We start from the raw sequence: 15045 nt of genomic DNA, 5'->3' as shown, positions 1-15045 counted from the left end.
CTCCTTCCCTCCCTCTGTCCTTCCACCCCTCACACACAGGTACAAATATACAGATACACACACACACACACACACACACACACACACACACACAAAACATAGGAACGAGCACACACACACACACACAAACACACACACAAACACCTCTACAAATGCTTAGAAAATTAGGATGTTCCCACAAGAAAGTTTCCAGTATCAATGATCAGGGAATGAGGAACTACTTGTCTACTGTGGATTGGAGTCCAATGTGTAAACATTGCAGTCAACATGTTCTCAATCCAGGCTCACTATTGGCAATTCAGACAACAGTCATGCTTCTGTAAGTGTAAGGAGACAAGCATATTGGAATAGTGACCAAGCTAAAGGAGACTCTACCACTGTAGTATAATCATATGTGGAGACTGGCATCGAGCCTACTGTATACTAGCATATAAAGCCAAACCTCTAACACACTACAACATGCATCTGATACTTAAAACTATCTATTGCTAAAATCTTGTTCTTGCCAAATGATTTGCTGACATAATATATCATTATAGTAATTTTTATATTTTGACTATTCCATAATTGTTTTTAGTTCAAGTATAATTTGACTGGATCTTGGAGTAGTTTTCTCTTTGTATTTAGCTAATGAGAAACCCATATAAACCACTCATGAATTCTTTCTTCCACTCTCAACAACATATTGCTCATTATTCCAATCCATCAAAATTTCACAAAAATCTTACCTTTTGGTCTTCATGAACCCTTGTTCTCCTTTTCTGTCTCTAAGTTTAGAACCCCTGAAGTGATTCCTTTATTCAGTTTTTTCTCTTTTCATAGACTTATTTTTGCCCTGATGCTAAACTGTAGTTTTACCTTTAAATATCTAAATATGTAATTCAAGGATTCTCAAGTTGAGTTACAGATATATGCTTCTTCCCTCCCATTCATCATCCTATGTGTCTGGAAATACTTTTGTTCCCCATGAGTGCATAATTGTGTTCATTAAACAGAAACAATAAATAAGAAGAAACACCCTACGCTGCAGACATACACAGATGGCCCTCACCAAACATCAATAGCACTGGGGTTGAGAAGCAAACCAACTAAGTATGGTATCACATTGAATAATTTACACTAAGCCTACCTATGCAATAGTAGTGTATGAAGTATAAGTGGTCCTCATACTTGCTTACTCTACAATATAAAGCTATAGTCATCTTTCCAAGTATGCTTTTTCTTTTCATTCACATATTGGAAAACACCTACATAATCTGAAATTTAGGAGCTGCATTTAATTGCTCTCTTCCCACCAATCACGGATCTTTGGTAGATCCTCCATCATTGATTCTGGCCTTATCTCCACTGAGGCCACCATGTCTCTCTAAACCCTTCTCTCCCATCACCTCTTGCTTTGTCTACTGCAATGGCTTTTTTTTCCCTCCTCCCTCTGTTCCCTTTGATACTTGCTGTCCATTCACAATTTCCCAAAAGGATTTCTATAAAAGAAAAAAAAATCTAACTACATCACTATTCCTACCATATTTACTGTTAACCATTTGTTCTAAGAAAGTGGTCTCCAACTTGAAGATTGCTTCTCAGGCTGTCTTTCACATCTCATTTATGTGTCTCCGAATCACCTTTTTCCTTGCAGTCTTCAAAATTCCTCTCCTTTAGTCAGGCTTTTGCTCTTCTGTTCAATTCATGCTGCAATGCCATGCTGCCAACTTTTCCCAGACACACTGATTCTTTTCATATATATTTTATCCTAGAATAATTGTTGCATATTCTGAGAAATTTTCATGACCATGAGAAATAAAATGGTCTCTGTCACTCTCTGGTGTTGTGATGTGATGGTTCTTTTTTCTTTAATCTATTCCACGGTGCTTAGGACAGATTTGTTCTTTCTCTGTCACCGTTTTCAACATGACAAAATTCAGGGCCCATGATGTCTCTTCCTGTACTTGGATGTCACTCATCTGTATTAGTTAAGCTAACTGAACCTTTCAGCAGTATACATAATGAGATACGAGGCCCTAGCCATTAAAAAGACAGACATGGTAGCTTATTCCAGAGGGATTGATTGTAAATGTGAACAAAGCTGATTTGGAAACAGGCATAGATGAATATATGATAATGGTAAGGGCTATTTTTTGTAGAACTTTGTTTGCATTTGACTTAAAAGAACATGATTCCCCAAATTTCGCTTGTCTTGTAATCTTTTTATAGAAATAACATTATATTGCCAATACAGTACTTATTCCTATTTACTTTCTGAATATGTTATAAGCCACTTACTGGGACAGAGTGGTACCTTTATGTCAGCCACAACATTGTGCTATAGAAAGTCTTTCTATCCAGTGTGCCTCTGTTATTCTATATATAATTTGGGATAACTATTTGCCTTTCATATTTTTCATGCTAACTTATTTTCTGCTTATTTCTATGTAATTGTGCCATTTCTTCTCTAGAAAATGATAAGGTAGCATTATATGTATCATTTGATAATTTTGTAGCTAATATAAAAAAGTAGACTGGTTTCAAATATTATAAAAACTAATACACATGAGAGGATAATGATGTGCCAATATTCTAACAACTCCACAAATATAAACTCAAGTATTTTTTCCAGTATCTTTATAAAATAGTGAATATTATTTTCTCTTTTTAAAACTTAGATATAACCAGAAAGAAAAAATATGTTGCTTAATAATGATCAATAAACTAAGCATTAAGATGTCTTTAGGTTCAGGCAATGTGACTCTCAGGTTAGTATTTGTAATGAAGCCTCTTTAGATGCATATAATACAATTGAATTTTAAAAGAAATTTACACTTTTGAAAAGACAAATACTTTTATATTGTGGAACTTTTAGAATTCTACAAGCTATTCTACTGCCATTCACTTTACACAATCAACCACATCTCAATCCTTCACTAACTTCATTGACAAGTAATATTTCTGCTTTGGGATATGCATGATAAAATCTCTTTTGATCCTTTATGAGAATGTAAGACTTTTGATGAATACACTAACATGTCTCTGCATATTAGAGTGAAGGAGAATGAAAACCAAGAAAATAAATTATTCTACCAGTGAGTTTCGGCAGTGTAATGGTCCATGTCTAGCAACCAGCAAAATAGACATTACATGGCATGCTCTAATTTCAGATAATCTTTTAAGTTTGGTGATGATTAACTATTCAAATAAACTGATATAAACAAAATTTAAGACAAAAAATGATTCCAAAATTCTTTTAATTGTTCTTTCTATCAAAGGGAGTACACTTGCTGTTTATAACTATGAAAAGCCATGGTAATTTTCACAAAATGTGTAAGACTCCTCAGATTCTGTTATAACGGATTCACATAACAACTGTGAACTTCACAAATACAAATTTACATAAAAAACATTAGAGGCCAAACTGAAAGAAAGAGAAATGAAAATACAAACTTGAATATAAATGTCTTTCTAGGTAACCAAATCAAGTGTAAGAACCACCTGGCTCATTTTCATGCTTCATATCCAATGTCCTCTATCTAAATAGACATAGACATGGACATGGTTTTTGGTTCCCTAATTAAGTAAATCAGTGTGGACTTAGAGGGCAGAGCTACATATCCATTTACATTTTGCTTTGTGATGAGTTATTTAGCCACTCCTGATTAATTTTCAAAAGTATTTTGCACCAAGGTTAGATAAAATGTTCGTTGATGGGTTTCTTTGTCTTATTTGCTAAATCTAAAGTGTATAACTATTTTACATAATCAAAAAGATAAATGTCCTCATTGCTTTACCAAGTAAGAAACCATAGTTGTAGCTACAAGTGTTCTAAATTACAATATCAGTTCTGTGAGTAATGACATTTAAAACAAAGGAAACAGGAGTACTATCCCTCCTTTACAGTATAGTCACTGTAATATTGTCAAACAAACACAATATGTTCATGTTAATTTCCTTTATTTTAAATTAAGAGAAATCTATGTTATCACCAACTGTCCATCTTCTATCTAGCATCTATCTATCTATCTATCTATCTATCTATCTATCTATCTATCTATCTACCTATCTATCTACAAATCTATCCTCTTCCTCCATATATTAATATATATATATAATATTATATTACATATAATACATTGTATATAATCATAACTGACTCACCACATATCGAAATATATCAATGTGTTTTTCCAACTGTTGAGAAAGTGATGGACTTAGGAATTCTAATACTTGTGCAAGTTGAGCATAAACTTGTGTTTTCTATCTTTTAATTTTATTTTCCTTTCTACTATATACCTCATTTGGTAAATGGTTCATTAGTCTTTCAAGCCAAAAGTTGAAGATATATTCCAAAATATATTCTGTAAACCTCTGTTCTTATATAGCCAAAATATCTATCAACTATGCCCGGTCATCCCTTAGAACTCCACTGTTGTATATGCCATTGCCACGATGGCAGGTAAGAATCCTACCATTGCGATTACTGTCTTGTTCCAATATGCCTAAGCTGGTCTAATTTCCATTCTCTATATTTCTCTTATGACTTTGAAATTCATGAGTTTGTTCTTGTACTAAAACAACACTGTATTTCTTTCAATTGAAAATATTTGGAACACCTTGACACACTGTAATTACCTTGACCTACAACATTGAATTCCCATCTCTCTGCAAGGGCTTTGACAATTTTGTTCAAAAATGTCTACTTGGCAGTAGTCTAGACAATGAGGTTTCCCTCTGGGTTTGGCCTTCCCCTGTTTATTTGCAACTGGCTGAATAAATTGAAACAATAAATAAAACAGCAGCAAGAATTAGAACAACAACAATAATATTTTATTCAACCCCAAACATTAAAAAGGTAATCTACCTTACACAACCAATAATGTATGTATAACATGTACCCATATACATTACAATAAGTAGACACCCTAACCAGAGAATCAAACATGAAAAAACAATAGTGTATCTGTTAGAAGCTCTTGCTCTATGAACCATCTCTATAGATTCTTCATCTGGAGCCTCAACTTTTGAAGACTTTACACTAAAATTTTCCCAGAGGACTTTTCTCTGATCTTGTTGCCAAGGAGGTGGAAAGGACTTTTAATTTCTGAGCATCTACTTCTGTTCTATTCTTGTATCATCTACTCCTTGTATACACTTGTCATGCCTGGGTCACCATTGTACATTTTGGTACAATATTAAATGCTAGCTGCCACAAAATTTAGCTAACAATCAGTTAATGAAGGTGAATGTGTTGCTGGTGAGGGAGTTGTTAGCAAGATGCAGAGAAATATTAGCAAAGGCTTGCCCCAGAAAAGACGCTATGATATGAGTTGCTTGGTGCTTCTGATTTATGCTATCATCTAACTCGTTATACCAATGTAAATTTATTGCTTGCTGGTCTAATTTTATTTGAATGTGTTGGTCAATTTTATCTGAGGAGTTAATACTCCTCAGCTATTCCTATGAAATACGTTTAAGAATTGAATGTAAATTGTAAGTTATCTCCAGCAGGTAGTTAAGGAAATGCACTGGTACTCTCAAACAGACCAATCCTGGAACACTTTGTTTTGACAGCCAGTATCCTTATTGCTTTCATTATATCTCAAAAGTCTCCTGGTTTGAAGAGTTAAGTTTATGTTTCCTCTGTCAACCTTGAAGCAAACATGAGATCACAAACTGTCTCCCTGCTTGAAGAAGAAAGTTGAATACATAATCATGTGTATATTGTATGCGCACTCTCCTTTATGAGATGAAGGCATGTTAATGATAATGGCATTAAATAGTTAAAGAGAAAGCTTTTACCCTTCATATATACTTGATGACAAGCAAAGACAAGGCTTGTGACTGCAATAGGGAGGCTAGAATTCAGGAAAAGATAAAAGGACAATGTCTCTCCACTATTTGAGTAGTTAAATTGTAGAACTCATGGGGTTGTGGCTCATGCACAACAAATCTGGGAATCCTGTCAAGCATTTTCACATCCAATTTATGATGAGTATAAGAGTAGGATCGTGGCTCCTTATATATGTTTCCTTTTATTTTCCAAATTAAATTTTATTTTGTTTCTTTACTCATTCACTTTATATCCTACTCACTTCCCACTTCCCTGTCCCCCCACCCACAACCTTTCCCCCAACACCCTGCCTTCTCCTCTGAGCAGGTGGGGGCCCCTGAGTGCGCCCCACATCCTAGCATATCAAGTCTCTGTGAGGCTAGGCACTTCCTCTCTCACTGAGGCCAGACGAGGTAGCCCAGTTAGAAGAACATGTCCCATGAACTAGTTACTGCTTTTGGGACAGCCCCAGTTCCAGCTGTTCAGGACCCACATGAAGGTCAAGCTGTACATGAGCTGTGAGGCCTAGGTCCAGCCCATACATGTTCTTTGGTAGGTAGTTCAGACTCTGAGAGCCCCAAGGGTCCAGGTTACTTGACTCTGTTGATTTTCTCTGTGGAGTTCCTTTTCCCTTTGGAGCCCACAATGAGTAACTTTAACTGTGAATCACTACATTGGGGAAATGGAACCTGAAGAAGCCACCTCCTCTAGCCTGATAGGAGCCCCAATGAAGTGGTAGGAACACCAACCCACCCACAAAACTTTCAACCCCAAATTTATCCTGTCTGCAAGAAATTCAGGCACAGGAGATGAAGCAGAGATTGAGGAAATAGCCAATCAATAACTGGCCCAAATTGAGACCGATCCCATGGACAAGCACGAGTCCCTAACACTATTGAGGATACTCTCTAATGCTTGAAGACAGGGGCATATTGTCCTCTGAGAGCCTCCACACAGCAGCTGACTCAGATAGATACATACACCCACAGCCAAACAGTGGATGAATCTTTTTTGGACTCTTATGGAAGAATATATGCTTCCTTTCAAGAGAAAGCAATATACTGGTATCTATGGGGAGATTACCACCAGTAAAGCCACATGAAGAAGGAGAAAACTGAGAAAACCCCTTAGCTTGCTAAAGTGACCATCATAATTGGAAACGGTAGAAAGTTCACAGTAGCAGGAAAACAGATGCAGCTTAATTGTTGTTTATCTATTTGTTAAGCAAGTTCATTTCCAGGAATTATCAGTATTAAACCTGGAATTATCATTTTGTATTCTTCTGATTGTGTATATTCATATCAGAGCAGACATATAAAGAAGTCGTCTCTACAGACAGGCAAGCTTTCACATTTATTGTTTTATTGATTCTTACCCAGTACTAAGCCAAGATGTTTCAGGGAAAGCATAGACTGAGGGTATCCCAGGACAAGCTCATGACCCTACTCAGGGGCCCTTAGAGGAAAAGCTCTGTCCAGCAGTAAGAGTCCATGGAGATCTGCCAGACAGTTTCTCCAGCTCCTCTGAGCACCCCTCCCTTTCCCGATCTTATTAGTCAGTCAATCTAGGGTGAGATTGAGAAGCAATTTTGTTGCCTTGACAATTTAACACTCAAATGAACTCAGATGAGTTTCCTACCGGAACTTCCTCTGTTTACAAATTAGTATCTAAAAGCTATCCATCTTTTAAGGATTTCGATTTTCTTCTCATGATACAACCAGAAATTTTATATGGGTCCATACATTTATATATATATATATATATATATATATATATATATATATATATATATATATATATATATATAAACAACTCAAACTAGATGAAACATCCATGCCAGAAACCATGATGAACACAGTGGAAAACTTGCACATGTGAAGTTTTGCACAGACCAACAAGCGTTGCTCCTGGAGGAATCGCAGTTCAGAATCTCTCCACTCTGAGACGACATTTCACATGCTATGGAAAATAAAGAGCCATTAAAAGAGCTTCCGTGGCAACTGTTTTTTTCCTGTTCCCAGGGAGTCACTTCCTTGCCTCCAATAAGGACTAAGTGCCATATTGATCCAGTGCAATTTGTTCCACATACTTGATTTGCTGCATATAACATATGCTTCTGCCTATTGTATCTCAGTGATCATCATGAAGCTTCATAAATAAAACTCTCTCAAGCGTTAATGATGTTCAGTGACACCGGGAACTTATATGAGAAATTTAAATAACTAATGAAATGCTTAAAGGAGTGCATTTTATGTTAATTATGTCTTTCTGGTGATCCTTATTTTTATTTGATAAAAGTCAAATTGTCCACTGCACGTAACCCTTTAACTTTCTTGTGGAGATGTTAATTCTCATGCTTCTCATTATACTCAGTGAGTGGAATATGTTCTAGTCTATACCCATGACCTGGATAATATGCACGGTAATTTCTGGTTTTGCTCTCAGACATGAAACTCATTAGCTTTTGTGGTTTTGGAGCACATGCACGGAACAGAAAAGCATTTAATTATTATAACCAAGGAGGTTATTTTCATTTTGCAGAGAAAAGAAAGTAAATGAGATTAGAAAAAGGTTTTGCAAAGTTGCCCTGCAATGGTGCCAAGTATAAAAATAACTTTTTATGTAATTTACTGACTACCAATAAATAATATGTTTTATTTTAACAGGTGAATTGCTACCAGAAGCCAGTTTTCCTTTAAAACGTAAGTGCCTTTTAAGAAACATTGTATAATAGCATCATAATTTCTGATTTATAGTCTAGAAGACCGTATTAATTTTAAAGCACCGTGGCTGACAGCTGTGTTTTTCAAAGGCAAGGATATATAGCATTAATTATCTTAAGTTCTAGATTATAGTGCATGATGCTGACATTATATAACAAGGACAAACACGTACATTTTCTATCTTCACGAGAAATATTAATTAACTTGGCAAGTTTCAGAAAGAAATACCTCTTGAAATACAAAGGAATATGGCTCAGTTTGATCACATTTGTTTCAGTTCTTATTGGATATATATAATTTTCATGGAAATTACTAGTAACTTGAGTCATGTCCATGTTTTTTCATTATTTTTTTCTTTATTGTATGGTTTGGTTTTAGCCATTCTGAATGCTAAAAATGGTTGTGTGCTCAAGTTATTGTTGAAACAAGACTACATTTTCTTTACTTGAATATCTATCTATCTATCTATCTATCTATCTATATATATATATATATAATGTTAAATTTAGTAATAGAGTGATTATATTCAACTCTTACTTAAGTCATAAAACAGATTCAGTTGTGTCAGTTTATTTCCAAGAACTCTAGAGATTAACAAATAAATAGGATATTTATGTTAAAGATGCCTTATTATTTATTATGTACAGAGTAATGACCAGATCATGGGGTTATTCCTTGCCCAATCACTCCCCATAAGCAGTTAAAACATTATAAAGGTATTAACATATGTATCCAATGAATAAAGCTGGCTTCTTTGAAACCTTGTGTTTGGTGCCTTCAACAGGTTGGTGAAGCACTTTCAGGGTGAACACATCTTTCTCTTGATATTAATTATAACTTACTATACTTTGTTGGTGCAGCATGATTCTTATTTATGTCTTACATGCATACATTTTATTCTGAAGCCTCTTCTTTGAAAATTTTGAGGCCCATATCTAATTATAATGGTGGAATTTTTCTGTATTTAACTTTGTTAAGGGTTAAGATCAGCATACTAATACACTCTGACCCATCATCTGCCTAATCATTTTGCGCTTATGTGTTATTGTCAACACCAGGCAATGTCGGGATATCAGCCTAGTGTTCAGCTTACTAACTGTCATGTCAAATTTTAAATGTGCTTAGCAAACAAATGCATTTTACCCATGCTTTACAACTTCAAAACACTCATTTCTGTTGCTTTAAAAGTCCTATAGTACTTTGTTCTGAGCTTATAAAACTGTTGAGTAACTGATCAGTAATTTAAATTTAAAAGTCCAATCACAAAATTCTGACACTTGGTGGACATTGGATGTACTAAAAGTGCAGGGAACATCTTTGCATGAGTTTAGTGTTAAATGTTGTGAGTATATGGTCAGGAGTTGAAGCAAGCATTCCAAGTAGATTGTGCAACAAAGGTAAAACAGGCAGAAATTTCCATGTTGCATGCAGATTTAATGATTTTGTGCTTAATTATTAATCTGTAGAACTAGCTGCCATGTTTCATAGTTCTGAAACCTTGAATAAGTTCCCTAAGATCTCTGCGATATTTTAAGCAGTTGTCAAAGTAGGTATAACAGAATCTATTGTCCAAGATGACTTTAAAAATGCTGAAAATTATATTTCTAATTTTTTTCTATATTCAATTATATATATATAATTTTGTTATGTGTGGCCAATACCAGACAAAGTCCATCATGGTTCATATGATTAATGTTTATATTTATGAAAGGCTCAATTACTTTCTGTTATGTAGATCAGCTTTTTCTTGAGTGTGCTTACTTACTAGGATACTAACATTTCAAAACAAAGGGTGGTATAATGATCCATTCTATACAGTGTAGCTACATTCTGTTGCTAATGTCTATGTACAGAGTAAATAGACTTACAGACCTTTTGTGAATACTTCCAACTCTCAGTATCGTAACTATTTATAACATTGTTGAGATAGGCATTATCAAAATTAAAATCAAAATTAACAGCATGTCTCTCCGTATAAATAATGTATATTTAGATGGCTATACTTCCAGGGTCAGGTAGCATTAATCCACTTGCCATATGTTTGTTTTGGTAACTATCATATAAAATTATGGAAAGAGAAAAGAAATAATCATGTGCTCTGTGTACCATTTTTCCAGTTCCTATCAATCAATATCTCTACTTAGGATATTCCAAAAGCTAATGTTCCATGTAACATACTGAAGCTTGGAACCAGCCTTCTCAGAGTTGCATCTCTTTTAATTGCCGTAGTTTTTTCTCAAACTCATCTGGGTAACCTCATAGTGGAATAGCTGAAAAACGCTGAAAAAGTCAGCTAGACGATGATGCCTTGCCTTCTAATCACATTTATATCTTTTAACTCTCCTGCCTGGTATTTTCCAGTTCATTTTTTATCTTCCTAATTCCCACCAAAACTTTAAGGAGAATCTGTACTTTAATACTATTAGGCTTGTCATTGGTTTGCATACTAGCCAAAATTTTTCTACAATGGAAGAATTTGTTGCTACAATTTTCATCAGAAAACTGGAAAACTGACAAAGAGGTTGCTTGGCCAAAGTCAGAAGGGCAAACCTGGGGTTAATTCTGGGTGCCTGACACTCAATATACTATGAAGATGCCAATAGCATTCTGTCAGCTAAAGGGAAATTAGTATGTCATTTTCCTTCTATGGATTTATTCATGCATATGGAAAAATGAGAGAGGAAAACATCAAAATGTGGTAACGATTCAATATGCCAGACTCCCACCAGGATGCTTGCCAGGATAAACTCAGCACTGACAGGGAGTTTTAATTTTTTATAACGCAAAACTGAAAATTGTTTACAAATTGTGAGATATTCAGTGTAAAATTAGACTTAGGCTTGATTAATGCTATGTCTACATGGCCCTTACAAAGTACCTAAGAAAGTGGAAACTTTATGTGTCTCATTTTTCTGGACATAGATATTTAATTCTGGTGACTATGGAAAAAAAATGTATCCCGTTGAGACTATTCTGATTAACACTGGAAAATTCTTCCTAAGTGCTTTCAGAATGAAGAATTGAAAAGTATTGATATTTGTTCATTTCTATCCTGAAGCTTTAGTGTTGAGCTATTTACTGTTATTATTAAAATTATGTTACTGAAAACAGCTGTCGGAACATTGTTGATTCTGTTTTAGTCTGACCATCAATTTTAAAAGGTCTACTGCTCTGCCTCATTCTTCTTGATCTAAACTTACTAATTATATCCATCATAAAACTATTTATTTACAAGATAAACGGATGGTTTGTTTCGGTTTTTATTTACTTGATTGTTTTAACAGTTCTCTTAAGTCCTCTATTGATTAAAAACCACATAGTCATATCAAAATGATCAAAAGCATAGGATTATCCTTATAGCGACAGCCACACAATAAATTTAGCTAAGTTGATAGGTTTAAAGTTGGTTACAAAATCCATTATGAAGATTGTTATAGTGGGAGAATACCCTTAATCTTAAGATTTCATAATCCATCTTATTTTTATATCAGGCAAATTTGATAACTCCAGTACTTTCTTAAGTATACATTTAACATGTCCTTTCTCACATACAGTCTTCAAAACCAAGAATATGTGTTATTAGTTTTCATGTTATATGCAAACGTCCTTCTCCATGTCCTGCTGATTTTAAATCTCTCCAAGTCAGCAACCAAACAGACAATGTAAAAGAACATTTCACTAAATTGCCCTGGGTCACCACACTTCTTATTCATTTACGAACATATTTTACTTTTTATATGTTCAAAGTCAAGACAAGCTCCCAAGCTACTTTGTATTGTAATAAACTTATGACAACTAAATTCATAATACCTCTTAAGATAAATATTTGAAACATAAAATGTCAGTTATATTGTTGTGGGTTTTATAGGTTTTTGAAAAATTCATATGAACTGTCTTAATCATATTCATTTTATCCTTTCCCCAATCTACCTTCTCTCTAATGCTCTGCACATTTTGGCATCTCCCTCCACCACTGCTACATTTCTCACTTCTTTTACAAGACTATCTTGCAGTAAACATGTTAAGCCTCTGTCTACTTGTCTGTTCACATTCTCTTCTGTGATATTGCCTTTATTAAGATTTGCATTTTATATGAAATGAAACTAAAACTTTTAATTCTTTCTTACTCTATGTTGTATCACACAATCATTCTACAAATGACTCTTATTAACATAATTTAATATGCTGATCATATCTTAGAAGAGTGCATATGCTACCTTTTTCTTTCCAGGTCCTAATATTTTTTATTGTTTTTTTAAATGCAATAATATATATAAACACAGACACATAAATAAATATAGATATAGATATAGATATAGATATAGATATAGATATAGATATAGATATAGATATAGATATAGTAGATTTTTCTACAATATATTTTAGAGGAATTTTAATCCTGCAACATGGCTCCTCTGGCCAAGGATTACATCTAAAGATATGATCCAGCAGCAATACAGATAGGCTCTTAGTATAGAGTTTTGATCTCAAGCAATGGCAGTGCATTTAAGGGCAGACAAACTGATGCCTCAGAGAAATATTTGACAGAATGAATCAGAGATAATATATATATATATATATATATATATATATATATATATATATATATATATATCATGAGAACAGAAGGAAAGAGAAGCTACTTAAAGATGACTGAGAGAAAGAGAATAAAATGGAATTGAGTTCAGTGGTGTTCAGTTCAGTTTGGTGCAGTTTAGTTCCAGGCAGTTCAGTTGAATGCAACTGAACTCAGTTCAGAGTAGAGCAGTTGAGATCATGACAGCCAGAAGCTGTCTTTTGAAGCAGAGCAATTCAATCAGAAATAGAGAGAAGTCAATTGGAATCAGTCAGGGTGGAAGAGTTTAAGCCATAACAACTCAAATGAACCAGCCAGCCAGAGTTCTAGAAGAGAGAGAGTCATTCAGCAGTCATTCTCAAAGGCTGAAATAACGCAGGACTAGATTAGCAGATGGAGGCTGGCAGTAGAAGCCTTCAAAGCCCATGACTGAAGAAGATTAGAGTTTATGGAGGATAGAAGTTTCCAGGTTTAGGCCTAGGGATAGTTAGGAACACAATGGGCCATATTTTTGTAAATATTAGGTATGGCTCTCTTTTACATTTCAATATTTTGATCATATTTATCCCTTTCAATTACTTCCATATATCTATCCCCAACCTGTCTTCCAAGTTGTATGTTCTCTCTGAACAAACAAATTTTAAAAATTGTAGAAGTCTAGTTTATGCTTGTCAATTAGTCATGGGTGTGAGTATTTCCCTGGAGTGTGGGTAGATATAGAAGTATTTCTCTACTAGGAGAAATAATTAACAAATACTTTCCCCCACTCAGCAATGGAATGCTATTCACTCTTTAGCCAGGTATGGGACGTCCAACCAATCTTCACTCTTTTATCTGGGATTTTGTCTGGCTTGAGCTTAAGGAAGTCTTATGCCTGCTGTCTCTGTGAGCTCACATGTGCATTGGCCCTGCTGAGTCTAGAAAGCATGTTTCCATGAAGTTATTCACTCCCTGTGGTTCTCATAATCTTTCTGCTCCATTTTCTACATAGATTCCCAAACCTTGGATAGAAAAGTATTAAATAGCTAGTCAGTTTAGGGATGAGCATTTTAAAGTTTCTTATTCTCTATCTAGTGGCTGGGTGCATATGAGAGAGGGAGAGCAAGAGAGATAGGAGAGAGGGAGAGAGAGTGGTGTGTTCATATGTTGTGTGTCTGTTCCTTGACAGAAGCAGCATCTTGAAGGACATTGAGTGAAACACTGAACTATGGGTAAAGCAATATATCGCTAGCAGAGATTTTTTTCATTCATATATCTAACATAAAATAAAAATGAATAGGCTCCAATTTTAACAGTAAAATGTTTATTATAGACACAGCACCAAAGGTAGTTAGTGACTTAGGCATGAATGCTAGAAAGGCAAATCACAATTCCCTACAATCCAACTGTAACACTCTTTGAGATGACCATTGACATTACTTTATGATGTATTCATTTTGCTTAAAAACGATCTTACAACTCAGCAGTTACACTCAATACTCTTTCTTTTAAATTGACCATTGTCCATCTTCTTTGCTATCATAGAAACCACAGTGCTTCCTGGACCTTTGTCCTCTTTCAGATGGATGAGTAAGAAGACCTAACAGATGATCATTCAGTAGCAGAGGAGGGAGACCAGTTAGTAATATGCATGGCTCTCTCTCTCCTCTTGTGTGCCGTCATTCCTCATGAAGCATATTACCTAAACAGCCATCTTTTGTGTTCATTCAATCATTTCCCTCCCTGTGCCTCTGCGGGTCTCAGAGGAGACAGTTCTTCTGAAATCCTAAGGCATGTGCGTACTCTGCATCCACATCTAGGGATGACTCCTCACTAGACCTATCTTACAGTTATGCTAGTCTGTGGGAGGCACTATTGGTTTCCACTTGAGAAATTGAATCTTTCTGACTGTCCTTTAATCTGAAGTGCATCAAAATAGAGTATTTAGA

General features: G+C 34.9%; 1 long non-coding RNA gene across 1 annotated transcript in view; it reads left to right on the top strand.

Moving 5' to 3' along the window:
- Positions 1-15045, top strand: part of LOC110337133 — a 127009-nt gene that overhangs the window by 96740 nt on the left and 15224 nt on the right. Inside the window, exon 3 of the long non-coding RNA XR_002381244.1 lies at positions 8485-8520. This is a non-coding gene — a long non-coding RNA (uncharacterized LOC110337133). The remainder of the gene's footprint in view (positions 1-8484; positions 8521-15045) is intronic.

Source organism: Mus pahari, chromosome 19 (assembly GCF_900095145.1).
Source record: "Mus pahari chromosome 19, PAHARI_EIJ_v1.1, whole genome shotgun sequence".
In the NCBI taxonomy this organism is placed as follows: Eukaryota; Metazoa; Chordata; class Mammalia; order Rodentia; family Muridae; genus Mus; species Mus pahari.
Note: the sequence above shows the minus strand (reverse complement) of the source record. Positions and strands in the feature narration are given on the sequence as shown.